This window comes from Triturus cristatus, unplaced genomic scaffold, assembly GCF_964204655.1.
Source record: "Triturus cristatus unplaced genomic scaffold, aTriCri1.1 SCAFFOLD_147, whole genome shotgun sequence".
Taxonomy (NCBI): domain Eukaryota; kingdom Metazoa; phylum Chordata; class Amphibia; order Caudata; family Salamandridae; genus Triturus; species Triturus cristatus.
In genome coordinates, this window is record NW_028187462.1 from 1,147,740 (window position 1) to 1,162,146 (window position 14,407).

At 42.0% G+C, this 14,407-nt stretch overlaps 1 pseudogene across 1 annotated transcript in view; it reads right to left on the reverse strand.

Moving 5' to 3' along the window:
* The window catches only part of LOC146771168 (uncharacterized), an 821,319-nt pseudogene that overhangs the window by 98,689 nt on the left and 708,223 nt on the right, over positions 1 to 14,407 (reverse strand). Inside the window, exon 6 of the transcript XR_014975178.1 lies at positions 1,483 to 1,703. The product of XR_014975178.1 is annotated as an uncharacterized LOC146771168 (transcript). The remainder of the gene's footprint in view (positions 1 to 1,482; positions 1,704 to 14,407) is intronic.

Genomic DNA, 14,407 nt, shown 5'->3' on the forward strand with positions numbered 1-14,407 from the left:
CTGTGCCGACTCACCCTGTCTCCTGGAGTCTCCCCCAGCTCGTCACTCACAAACCAGACAGACATTACACAAGCTAGCAGAGGCAGGCTGGGTGATTAGGTAAGAAAATACCTACTTTCTAAAAGTGGTATTTTCAAACACAGAATGTTAAAACCATCTTCACTAAAAGATGTATTTTATCATTCTGAGTTCAGGCATACTAAACTCGAATTTCTACTGTGTTCCCTGGGTCAGTTAGGATTATAGGATGTTATAATCAAACTGCCCATTCTGGCCGATGGGGGAACAGGTAGCCTTGCAATAGTGAAAGACGAAGTAGGCTGTAATTCACTATCAGGACATGCCACACACACCTTTCACATACAATGCACCCTGCCCACAGGGGTACCTTGGGCCGACCTTAGGGGTGACTAACATGTAGAAAAGGGAAGGTTTAGGGACTGGCAAGTGTGTGCACTTGCCAAGTCGACATGGCAGCCCCAGGCTGCGCACAGGCTCTGCAATGGCAGGCCAGAGTTACACTTTATGGGCTGTTTGCGTGGGTGGAACAATCCAGTGCTGCACCCCACCAACAGCATTTGATTTATAGGCCCTGGCACTCGCAGTGCACTTTACTAGGGGCGGACACATAAATCAAATAGGCCAATCATGGAAACACCAATCCATAACACAGTTTACACAGAGAGCGTATTCACTTTAGCACTGATAAACAGTGGTAAAGTGCCCAGTGTCCTAAAACCAACACACACAGGTCAGGAAAAAGCTAATAGTTTAGGGATAACTGTGCAAAAAGGGCCATTTCCAACAGTCACTCTTACCCAGAGAAGACACAGAGGCTAAATGAAATGTATACATATTTAGATGTAGCATTATCACTGACATTTTTAGCCAGAAATCTGCAGATTCAAGAATGGAATCTTATCTCATTTTAAAACTTTTTTGAAATCAGTGCTGAGAATACCTCCTATGGATGCTTGAACTTTCTTTTTAATATATGAACACACAGATATTAGTTCATGCCACCCTCCGCGCATTTCAGTAGATCCTGAGGGAGAGAGAGTCCAACTTAGAGACCAAATGCCTGATTCCCAAGGAACTGCCCATACTCTTCAAGGATTTACATCCCTCCCACTCATCTAGGCACTCAAGATCGGCTATCTTCATCCTGTTCACCATTCACCAAACCTGGTGCAATACCTGAGGACTATCTAGGCTCTATACTTGGGAACCCGATTCAAAAGTGAGTTGTTCAAGTTGCAGAGAGACTGGACGACTCGCCTCTTGCAGGTATCCTTCACCCAGGAGTCGCAGCCGCCCTGCAGCCTCCTCATGCCTGAAGGGTTCTGAAGGATTTCCTACTAGATGCTTCACATGTAAGTGAAAAGATCACCTTATGGCACCTAGGGCAGTCGATCGACTGTGTTTGGTACAACCTCTAAAGAAACTGAAGTATAGATAACGCCTTCCCTTCGGAGTGCATACCTGTGCTCCTCTCCCTCCAGCAGGCTGCGGTTGGTCTGGATCTCCTGCTCCAGCCTAATCTTGGTGTTCAGCAGGTCCTGGTGCTGTTGAAGCTGGTTCCGCATGCCTTGCCTCACGTCCTGCAGCTCCGTCTCCAGCCCTTCGATCACCGTGCTCAGGTCAACCAGCTGGCTTCGGTACTGCTGGTCCATGACAAAGAGTGACTTGTGCAGGCCTTTCTCCTATGAAGTCAAATTACTAGGCAAGATTAAAATACATGCCTGTTGTTGCTACAAAGTGAGTTCCCTGTTCAAGACAAAACTTTATACTGTGCTCATCCTTATGTTTTTTCATAAACATTTTTTGTTTAGTGCTAGTTGCTACAGTTTTACTTCTTATAAGTATGTTAGTTCAGTGTTGTCACGACACTCTTGGATTTAATTTAAACATCAGTGCCTTATGGGAGCTGTAGTCTTGTTTTTGTTGAATTAATGCCATTGGACTAAGTTGTCTGATAACAACATAAAAGGATATCTGAGTACTGGGGACATTTGACATGGAGAGATGTCACACTAATACTGGTGTTAGCAGTTTTTACTGTTACCCAGTTAATGAACTGCTAAACAGTGAAAAGTTTAACAGATGAGTGAGCTCTGTCCTGTTTAGAATGTGAATGATGTGTCTCATTCAGTTATCAGAATAGAGAACTTCCCAAAATGAGGTGTCAGAACAGCTTTGAAGTTCTTTGACCCAAAGAACAATAAATCAAGATTTTGAAAAACTCATAATACAATCGAGAATAATCTTCTTTTTAATGGGAGGATCAAAGGCTAAGAGAAGGCTTAATAAACGTCTAAGGTTTCCAAAACTTTTACAGCAATTTTTGCTTCAACCAAAGAATTCACTGCACAGGCCATCATCACGTGGTGTTGGTAAATATAGTGTAAAAGAGCATTACGATTTAATTTTTTTAATAGACTGTTTTAGAGAAAAGATGAGTTATTATTAATGTATAAACATTTTTTTTTTATTACTTTCTTTGCGCTAATATCTCAGATCTTCCCACACGAGCTTCCAAAAAGGATTGTCTTGCTTCTAACAGTGCGGTCTAGTGAGTCAACACAAGTATTGTGTTGCACTGCACAGTAAATATACATTCTAATGTGGTTATGCTGATGGGCTCCTAATGCTAGGGCCCTCTGAAAACATATTTATAGTAACGTAATGCATGCCGACACCTTCTGCTAGAGCGATGCTGAATGGAAGGCAGTTCATCTGGCTCTCCTGTGGAGAGTTGGCATGTGTGTGCCATTAAATCCATGTAGATTCTTCTGACGTGAGCAAGCTATAATCCCTGCCCAGTGAGCAATGTGAATACTTCCTGCTGGGAGAGCTGGGGTTGTGTAGCCTCCGAGCAAGGGGTATCGACCTAGAAGGGAGAGCTATATCTTGCATATTATATAAGCAATGCATTATCTTCTTGCCTCAGACAGCAGGGAATTTAAATCCTCAGAGCAATGTGATGTCTTCCTAATTGGAGAAGCGGGAGTCATGTACTCTGAGCCATGTCATATCATCCTAAATGGGAGAACTGGGGCTTTACATCCTCCTAGAAATGCTAATATCTTCATACGGTGGAAAGCTTACCATTCTTATTGTATGGGCAATGTTACATGTTCCTGTATGGCAGAGGTAGAAATAATTATAACTTATGATTAGTGCGGTTTCATCTTATATTGCAGAACTAAGGTGGATTATACCATTAACACAGGTGTGATATATTCCTAAATCGGAGATCTGAGGCTTTTTCCTTTAATAAACGTAGTATCCTCATGCCCTTGAGAGCTTGTCATTTTTATCCTATGAACAATGAGATATATTCCTAGTCAGTAGCACTAAGAGGAATCATAACCTATGAGTAACGAGGTATCGTCCAAAACAGGAGAACTAGGGCTTCATATCCTCTGAGCTATGCAATATCTTTCATCCTAGGACAGCTGGGGTGTTAAATAATCTGAACAATAAAGGAGAGGTTTTTTTTAGTGTCTGAGCAATGCGATATTGTCCTACATGTGAGGGGTCCAGATGTGTATAACATCTGGCCAATGTGCTGTGAGACCTTCCTTCGTGATAGAGCAGGCGTTTTATATCTTCTGAAAAATTAAATACCTTTAACGTGGGAGAGCTTGACTATTTTTAGGTCGAGCATCAGCGTGCATGCGCTGTCTGCAAGACCTTTTGTCTACAATACAAACCATGTTTTTCCCGCCTCCTGCTTGCCTTTGGTTCAGTCCACCATCGTTCTTCTTGCCTACCTCCTAACTCGTTGGTTCGGCCGATACCTCACTTTCGTTTAAGGCCAAGGAGCACTGGCCAAGCACAGGTTTCTTGCGCATGCATCCTTATCTTACTTTTGAGAGAACTCCTTTTTAGGTCTCGGCTGGTGTAGGCTGCGTGCATGCGCAGGCTCGCTGGCGAGACTTAATGTTTACGGGTATTTTTGGTAAAGGGCTTTAAGCCCCGCCCCTCTTTTCCATTGGCTGGCGTCACCGTTTATGGTAAACGGTGGCCAGCCATTGGAATAGAGTTGGTGATGACGTATTTGCTTGGCTTTTTCTGCCGTCCCACTTGGACGGCCTCGCCTGCTTTCCTTCTGAAGTAAAAGGTTTCTTATCTTTATGGGGCCAAACACATAGCCCCATAAAGATAAGAAACCTTTTAGCAGGCGAGGCCACGGCAGAAAAAGCCAAACGAAAATGTCATGGCGAGCGCTTGTTTTTTTAGAGATTCCAGGTCTGTTTAGGTCTCGCTGAGCCAAAGGCTCGAAGAGACATTTTATATATGGGATTTTCAAAGTGCTACCCACAGTCTTTTGGCTGGCCTAAACCTTGAGTGCACGATCATATGCACGTGCACAGCTGCTCCTCTGCTCATTGCATTCCCCCCTCCCTTCTCACCCAGCCCTTTGATGCTCTGCTCGATTACTTTCACTTTCGCCGCTTTGACCCTTGCATTCCCCCCTCCCTTCTCACCCAGCCCTTTGATGCTCTGCTCGCATCTCCCTCCTCCCTGGGCGTGAAGGGAGACAGAGCCATCCTGCTTGATTAATGGCTTTGCATTCCCATGTGTTCCCGTAGTAAACATGCCCGAGGCTCCAGCCGAGCACAAGGCTCACGGAGACATTCTCTTTACCCTCGTTAGTCCCTGTATCTCTATTTCCTTCAGAAGCTCCTGCTTTTCTTACCTTTCTGCCCAGCGAAAACTGGCCTAATTTGTAAACATGGGCCCCTTCTTCTTTATCCTTCTGGTTCACTAATGAGGGGCCACTTTTATTTTGGTGCTGGGACTATTTTCTGTCCCAGTCAGACCCTGCTCGCCCTTACAAAAATGAAGATTGTGGCACATGTTGAGGTTTTTCAAAACCAGTTCTAACACCCTACCCCTTTCTCATTCACAAACGGATTTTTTTTACTGCTCCTGTAACTCAGGACATTGGGTAAAGCTGTGCACACTTACCATAAAAGCGCTTCAGTGTTTTCCTCCGGGGTATTAGGCACTATATACATGAAATGACAATTAATACAATACTCCATTTTTTTTCTACAAGAAAATATGTAGGCCACTTTTTGTATGTGTAACATTTTGGTATGTGCAAAAGTGGATCAGCGACATTTAAGGAGATTGTCCTGGTCACTTTGAAGAATAAAAATGAAATACAACTGTTCAGTGATACAGGATCTGACATGATGATCTACTTGTTTGAAAGCGATGAGCCCGGGGCAGTTGACGTCACTCAATTAAAAACAATGAAAGCAGAAGGGTTTGAAACAAAACGTATTCATAATGTATGAGGTGTGGGTTTTTGCTTTCAGTGAAAATCACTTTAAAACTTTTGGACTTTGACCAGTAAATCAGTAAGATTTAGGTGTTTCTAACTCTGGAACTTTTTTCATAACAAAATCTACTCTCCCCCCCCCCTCCCCCAATCCCTTTGTGTAAAAGCTTCTAGTGTAATTTTGAGTGGCATTATCTCCTCATGTTTCAGGTGAAAACAACCACTGTAGTTTGAAAAAATACTTTCGGTTGAAAATAAGCATTTAGTTATACCAGTGTCTGTTCGTATTAATCCGTAGAGTGGGATTGTGCAATGCTGTGATAAGGCAGCTCAGTGGCCAAAGCGCCCGACTAGACTCTTGGAGGCCAGAACTTCATATCCCGAGAGCACCTCGCATCCTTCACCGTGTACAAAGTCTATTGAAAAAAATGACACTTGAACATGACAGGTAGATGAAGTAATTTACCCAGGATCACACACTTTAGTGTGGTGGAGAAACCGGATTACAAAACTGGTCTCTTGTTTGGATTGATTAACGTTGAGTTATAGGGTACCTAAATAAAAAATTTAAAAAATCCCCCTAAGTACATGATGTACTCCGAGGCTATTCAGAAGTAAGTTGCACCTAAGTCAATCAGCCATAACTTTCACAGAAAATAACGTTGTGAACCAGGCTCAATATGTCACTTTAAGTACCAGATCATGGCATTACAAAATATGTGTATTTTTAAAGTATGCAACATGTTGAAAAGCGTAAAAATGGATATGCTGAAATTAAAGGGGAAAGTTAACTTCAGGATGCAAAAAAATTCCATTTACATACAACCACAGAGCATTAGTAGTCCAGCTACGGCAAACTTGCTTAGTTAATAAATCGCTATTATAGCTGCCATCCCCCCTCACGCGAAACAGAAAACAAATCAGAAAACAAGCACTGGCAATACCAATAGGCCTGCCTTATGAATGCATGTCAAGCCAGACTGAAAAATCCCCGTGTGTTATCTGCCCTCCTCTCATCTGTGCTGCTGCCTGAGAGAAATACAATAAATTAGTAATGGAAGACACTTTAGTAGCATTGGGGTGGCATGTGTGTGCCACTAAAAGTTCGAGCTCAGGCAGCTACATAAATAAATACAATGATCTCAGCTGTGTGAAGGGCAGGCCCTTTTTTGTGGAAGCACACAGCTTCTGCCCAATCAAAACGGGTACTCCTGGCTCCCATCTCCTGGTGATACTCGCATGAATGTCTGGAGACAGTTGCGCTGTCCAGCCAGACCAGAATAAATTGCTGAACAGTGTCTTTTTCCGTCATTTTTCTCGTTTCTCTACTTCTGTCATCATATTGTCTCCCTTGGGTATTTTATTATTTTTTCTTATCTATGCACACTCAGCCCCTTAGGACACAGCTGGTCCAGGTGTTCACATTTTGATTAGCCTAACGTTTAAATCCCGTGTGGCCACGTCTGAATATTTCATAGTTGGCCTTTGCCGCCACCAGGCATTTTGTGAGGGCTCACCTGTTATCACTCAGTGACCGAAGCAGTGACCGCTCCAAAATTACAATGACCTGCTATTCTGAGAACTCCTGTCTTCAAACATAGCACATCTACCTATACCGTCTCGGCGATCACAGGGAAAACTATTTATGTCAAACTTTATCACACTTTATAGCATCACACACATTTTTGCACATGCTCTTTTTAATGGGGGCAACAAGAGATTAATGCCGATTAAATAGCAAAAAGAAAATATATCGAAATCTGCCAGAAATCTATGGTTTGTGTACTAGGCTAACGTGAAGTCTGGACGCTGTTTCATAGAATTCTGTTGTCTGCGCACTTTTTAATGTAGAGCTTTTCTCCTCCAAAGGATAAGCCACATCCCTTTAACCCTTTGACTGCCGGGGCGTCTTTGAATACGTATGCTACATCCTTGCAGTGTTTGGAGAGATCTCGAATAGACACTGGAGGGGCGCTTATGTCGACGATGTCTCTTTAAATGACACAAAGGCACATAGGCAACCTTTATAAAGTGTATGCGTGTCTCGACAAGGCTGTCGGGGAATTAATGCGCGTAAATGCCACACTCCGATTGAAGAAACACCTGCAAGAAAGACCCTAAGAAAATGTGTCTGTTTATTGGGATGCTGAGCTCTGGACAGCCAACCGGCTTCCTTAGAATGCAGTCATACCTGCTAGTATGCGACCGCTCTGTCATCGCTCTCAGAACCCTTTTATCATTCGGATTGCTGGACAAGGCGCCACTGAACAGAACACACATTGAGCAGTGCGGCGGCTCTGGCAATTTCATTTGTTCGTAATATCCCCTCCCAGGAAGGCCAGTAACTACCATTCTAGACTCGGTTTACATTCAATAACGCGACATGATAACCTGTTCAATGTTTGAAGTCCTCACTTGAAACTCATAGAATGCTTCAATCCACTGCTTCTTGAGAATAGGTGATAGACCTCTGACGTCGCAGGTATGACGTGTCACTTCGGGGTACGAGCACTCTTCTTGTGTTACTTCACTAGAGTGTAACCTACAATCTTGTGTCGTAGAGTTTTGGCCTAACTGGTGGACAGAACCGTGGCACCATCTGCCGGAGGATGTGATGGCAGTACGATTATCTGCCTCCTGAAAATGACCTGGGGGAGGGGAGGGGGGGGAGGGGGGTCGTGGTCGTTCCTCCCTCTCCTTCTTTGAAAGTTAGATAGGCCTGCGGCTTTCCACCAATCACCGATTTCCTCCCACGAACCATGCCCTCCAGCAGCTGTTCCCTGCAGGAGACACTGGAGCAGAGTTTTCAGTTTGAAAATTCTGGGGCTTTTGAAGCTCTGGCATGTCTATTCGTTGTACTAATTTATTAATAATTAATAATTAATTATTTGTCTTGTGCAAGTGCGTTTATATTAATCAATCCGTTTGTCCTAATAAGAGAAGAGAGAGTTACACGTGGGTGTGCATAAATGTGCTGTTTTAAAAATAACGTGCGTGTTTTCATGTTTAAACGTTGCTATGTGCTGTTTATTTTTGAGCACAAAACGCTTTCCGAATTAATGCTTTTCTATGTTGCAAGTGCTAGATAAATGCATACACATAAGGGTATTAGTGGGTTAACACTGTTTAATCACTATGCTGTGGTAACGTTGTTTTTGTCTCTTTTAATTAAGATGGTCTATTAAGGCCTATGTTGGCCTAAGAAAAGATGGCCGACTTGTGAGCCTGGCTGTGATTTATAATATGAAAACTGTGACGAGGGAGACCCCTGCTGGAAATGGTCTTGAAGCTAACTGACCATGGTCCTTGCTTGAAAAACTTACCATGAGGACAGCAGCAGTTTTTGGGAAGTCTCCAAGTGAAGTTAAAGTGTCCTTGGCAGCCTTGGGAAACAAAGGAGCCTTAGAGAGAAGCTCTGAACTGTGGCTCGATAGCCGAGGAGAAGCAGGATTAATATGATACATGTTTTATTTTCTTGGTTCCTGTTCCGTAGTCTTCATTATGTGTACTTTTCCTGAGCGGAGATTCTCAAATGTAGCGATGTTACATCCTTTCCTTCTCGCTCTGCTCAGCAAGTCCGGCGGACATTATAGTTTTTTCTATGTTCCCAATGTATCTTTCTATTGTTTAGAAACTATAAGAGATGGTAGCCTAGAGAGGGTCTTTGCCACTTGCCATTTTGCCTTTGCCGCGTACCGAATCTGCGTTGCTGAGGATTGATGCTGAAGGGACTTCGTCTTGAGAGACATTTACCGAGAGACTTGTCCTGACCCGTTCTGACATTAGCTAGAATAGGTAACTATGAGAAATGATTTACTCTGATTGATTTTCTTTGACTAATTTTAGATAAAGCAATATAATTTTAAACATGGTGTTGGATATTCTTTCTTGTCAATTATTGGGTTTGCATTATTGATTATTGTTGTATATATATTGTATAGGTTATGCTTAAGGACAGTCACAAAAACCAGGTCTTATCGACCTCGGTATAGATGCAGGGTGTTTAGGAGTGTTTTCTTTCCACAGGTTTATTGCTGGTAGAGTATTTGAGCGTATGTTAGTGAAATGGGCCCTAGCGTATGATGTATGCATGTGCGTGTAACTGTGAGATTACTTTATCCGTGGTAGTGGGAATATTGTACACACCCTGATCTCTATCAATTTCCTGGTAGCAGAGATTGATGGTTTTTGATGATTGTCTTGATCTGATAAGATTGTTTTTATTGATTATTGATTATTGGTTGATGTTGGTATATGTACTAATACTATATGTTGGAGTCATAATGTTGAGTTATATGTAGTGCTTCTGGAACTTGGAAGCTGTAGCAGTTCCGTAGTAGGGCAGAGGGAAGTATATGCTGCTCTCGGGAAAGACGGAATTGTAAGGAATAACGTGTGACAATTGAAGTTGCGCGTCACATTGTCTGGGTTCGGAATTAGTGACATCGTCGTATGTTACTATTAGATATTTCTGGTATATAAGGAGTGTGTATGATAGTGAAGGTTATCTGTGAAACTCTGGTCTTAAGTCCCAGGGATCCGTAAGGATTTCCGTTAAAGCTTATCGCGGGAGGAGTAATAGGTATTCTCTGAGCATATTTGAAGAACTGGGCAAAGAAAGCTTGCTTAGTTGATGTATGTTATAATTCTGTAGTGGAGCAGATTGTCTGTTCTCGGGAAGCAGGATTCTGTGTGTATGTACTATATTTTCTTGTATGAATGTGCGTGAATGTTTGTACATTTAGTTGATTGTAAGACTCTTTGGACAAGTCCTAGAGGAAACAGTTAATGAATGTATGTTAGTAGGGCAGAGTAGTAGAAGTGCTACTGTGTCAATGAAAGGTTTCTTATGAAATAGACTCTCTTTTACTATTCTGTGGTTAGCGAAGCAGACAATGGAGATGTTTTTATGTTGTAACTAATAGATTTTGTAGAAATTTTGACACGAAGTCTACTGAAAGATTGTGTAAAGGAGGGGTAGACGAGTGACAGAAGACAGGAGACAAACTGCAGCGACTGTTGACGTCAGAAAGACCGCGCTCTGATTGGATGGTAGATCAGAATAGTGCTCGCGCTAGGATTGGTGCGTTAGTGTGAGCCGCGCAAGGATTGGTAGGGCTATTTAGTGACGTAGACGCTCCAGGATTGGTGCGTTAGTGTGAGTCGCGCTGCAATTGGTTGAAAAATCGTATTGTATATTTATAATACGGAAAGAGTAGAGAGTTCTTTGAAAACGCTAAAATGTATTACCAAGAAGAGAAAAAGAAGGAGACATTTTTTGGTAAAATTAAAAAGTGGTTTAGCAAGGATAAAGATGTTAAAACAAGAGAGGGTGAGTTGTTACCTCCACCGAAAACACCTGCATCCTTCATGGCTGCAAGACATGGGTTTCATACCTGTATATGGTTGGAGAATTGGGTTAGGTATACTAAAGAAGATGGTGTTCTAGCATTTCCAGAACATGGTTCATTTAATCTGGCCGTGTTGAGAAATTTACGGGAAAAGATGTTATGTCTTGACCCGAAACCGAGACCTACACAGTTCGAGGCTTTAGTGGAATGGGAAGAAGAAGTACATGAGAGAGAAAAACAAAGATCTGGAGGGTATTATAGGTATATGTTTGGGAGGAGACATGATCGTGAGACTCATCATGATCGAATGAAAAGGTGGCGAGATGTTAGTATGTCAGAGGGATTATATCCGATGAGGACAGTTGAAGGAGGAGCAGAAAGGGTTCCTGAGTCAGAAATAAGAAAATATGGAGTTAATGAGTATGAGGATGAGGTCTTGAATGACATGATTTACAAAAGACCACCTCCATATAGACCAGAACCGGACAAAAGTACACCAGTTGTTTCTCCGATAAGAGATACAGTGTGTGTTAGTGAGACAGAAAATGAGACACCTGAGGTAAGGAGTGATCATTACCTTGATGAGAATGCCAGACAATTAGCCAGAACTACAACAGAGTTGACAGAGAAGATTAGGGAGTTAACGAAGAATCTAGAAGCTGTTACAGTGCCTGTAACAATAGGTCCAGTTATGCCTGTGTTTGACAAACAGAGGACAGGTGAGAATGGACTGGTGATTCCATATGTTGGGAATAATCTGACAAATTCAGTTGGTCCTTCAGGAGATTCAGGCAAAAGAGCAGAAAGAAGAGACCTGAGACAATCAAGACATGACACATGTAGTGAAATATTGGATGCTAGTGAAGCTAGTTGTTCAGGGATGCCAATTTTAGAACCGCAAAAGAGAGTGGTTCCAGTGAGAAAAACTGCTGAAATAACAGTTGATGATTTAAATGATTGGATGAAGGTTCTACAGAAAAAGGATAAAGATTCACAAGTAATTGATGTAGCTAAGTTACGTGTAGAACTAGAAGAGCTTGTCACAGGAACAGTTCCAACAGAGATTCTGAAGAGTCATCATGATGGTGAACTAATGTTTATGTGCAAGAGTGTTACCTGGAGAGCAAGAAATACACATGACAGGCTAAGAGCAATAGCAAATGAGCAGGGAGTTGACATTGATAAAGTGAAAGCTTTACAAAGAACTTACAGGATGGATTTTACAGAAAAGGACATTGAAAATTTGAATGCTACTGGTAGAACAGGACAGATTAAGGAAATGGTAGCATTATTGCGAAGATGGGGTGATGTAGAAAAGTGGAAGGATAGGTGGTACAAGAAAAGAGATGAGGCTGAAGATAGAACAACTTATTCAGCATTTCCAGTGAGAGAAAAGGAGAAACCAGTGGATAATTATCCTATGAGAGAAATACCTGGAGGAGGATATGTACATGTTCCATGGACCAGACAGGATATTTTATCATTTACGAATTATTTCCCTCGATTGAGAGAAAAGCCCGTCGAGTGGTATAGGCAGGTAGATAGGTTTGTGAAATTGTCAAAAGTGCTGTGGGTTGACCTGAATAGTCTGTTTGATATAATTGTTCCAGCAGACTTGTGGACTGAGTGTAAAATAGTTGTGAGTTGGCCTACTGAGGAATATCCAAGAGACCCAAGAACAGGGGCACCAGATCCAGAGGTAATGAGGAAGTATGATCAGGTGATGGTATACCTGAAGAGTAAAGTACCTGCAAAAGAGACAGACTGGGTAAAGATAGATCGAACACAAAAGGAAGCGAAAGAATCAGTTCATGCTTTTTATGAGAGGCTGATACTGGCATTTAAACAATTCAGTGGAGATGAACACCTGGGTGACAAAGATTTGAGTCATTTTGTATACAGATTTGTATATGGCCTTAGACCTGAAATTGGTGAGAGAATTCGTGAGCACACAGTGGATTGGCAGAGTAAGAAAGTAGATGAGATCCTGAGACATGCAAAATACTTCAGTGATGAAATTGAAGCAAAACAAAGAAAGCTGAAAGAAAAAGCAATGTGGGCACAAGTGAAAGTTGCGGAGAGACAGGAAGCACAGTTAGTGGAACAGGCGAATAATCCAGGAAATAATGCAGGGAATAGACCTAGATATGCAGGGAAAGGAAAAGGAAGTCTTGAGGAAGCGAAGAAAAAGTTTCCTTGTCACAACTGTGGCCAATTGGGGCATTGGAGATCGGAGTGTCCTAATCCACCATTAGTAAGTAATGAAAACAAATCCTTAAATCAACAGGTGCAGAACGAAGGAAATAATCAACAGCAACAACAACAGAAAGTTGTGAGACAGCAGAGTCAAGAGCCAAAACCGCCCTTGCCGCAGAATAGAGGGTTACAAAAGTATAATCAGGATTCAGGATTCTACAATGATGAGCAGGTAAACAAACCAAGACGTTCTAAAAAAGTACAGCAGTACTTGTTAAAGAGTGAAGGGAGTGAGTCTGAGGGTGATTATTGACGGTGCCGAGGAGAGGAAGAAGAGTGCATACTTGGTGCAACTCTAGAAATAAACCAGGCAGGACCATTTGTGGATGGGAAAATAAATGAGGAGAGTGTTACTTTTTTGGTAGACACAGGTGCGACAAGATCAACTGTCAGGTCAACAGATGTTAGAAATCTTCCTCTCTCGGATGAAGCAATCCAAGTAGTTGGTGTAGCCAATACACAAATCAAAACACGTCTTACTGAACCTGTAAGAGTACAGATAGGGAAATTTTCAGACATGCACAGATTCATTGTCTGTGACACGAGTCCAGTGAACCTATTGGGTAGGGACTTGTTGTGCAAAATGAACTGCACAATTTTTTGTACACCGGATGGAATAGCCTTTGAGACACCAGATGAAGATGTTTTGTACCGAGTGACTCTAGAAAATAGAGAAAGTGAGTTAATTGGTGCATTTGCTGTGTTTAATCCGGAGGATTTGCCTCAAGAGCTGAGAGACACAGTGAAAAGGACAGTTTGGGATTTTACTGGAGAGGATGTGGGATTGATGAATAATGTAGATCCAGTGAAAATTGCAGTAAAAGAGGGAATTACCTATCCTAACATTCCTCAATACAAAATGACACCAGAAATAATTGAAGGGATAACTCCTATAATTGAGAAAATGATTCAGCAAGGAGTCCTGAGAGAACTACTGAGTAGTCCGTGTAATTCACCGATAATGGGACTAAAAAAGCCCAATGGGAAATTTAGGATCGTACAGGACTTGAGAAAAGTTAATCAAATTGTGGTGGCATGTTGTCCTATTGTGCCAAATCCATCAGTGATCCTGTATCAAATTCCACATGATGCTGAGGGTATACAGTGATTGATTTGTGTCATGCGTTCTTTTCAATTCCATTGCATCATGATAGCCAGCCGATTTTTGCATTTAGGTTTGGCCAGCGTATCTTAGCATGGTGTCAAATCCCACAGGGGTATACGGAGAGTCCTTCGATATTCAATCAGTTATTGAAGAAATCGTTGGAAAGTTTGATCATGCCCGAGAGTTCAGTGCTAGTGCAATACATTGATGACCTACTGGTGGCATCAAAGACACGTGAAGCTTGTGAAGTAGATACCATAGTTTTACTGAATCATCTGGCAGATGGAGGGTTAAAGGTATCTCCAGCCAAATTACAGTTTTGCAAGAAAGAAGTGCATTATCTTGGACACAATATTGAAAAGGGTCTGAGAAAGGTGACTACTGACAGAATCAGAATAA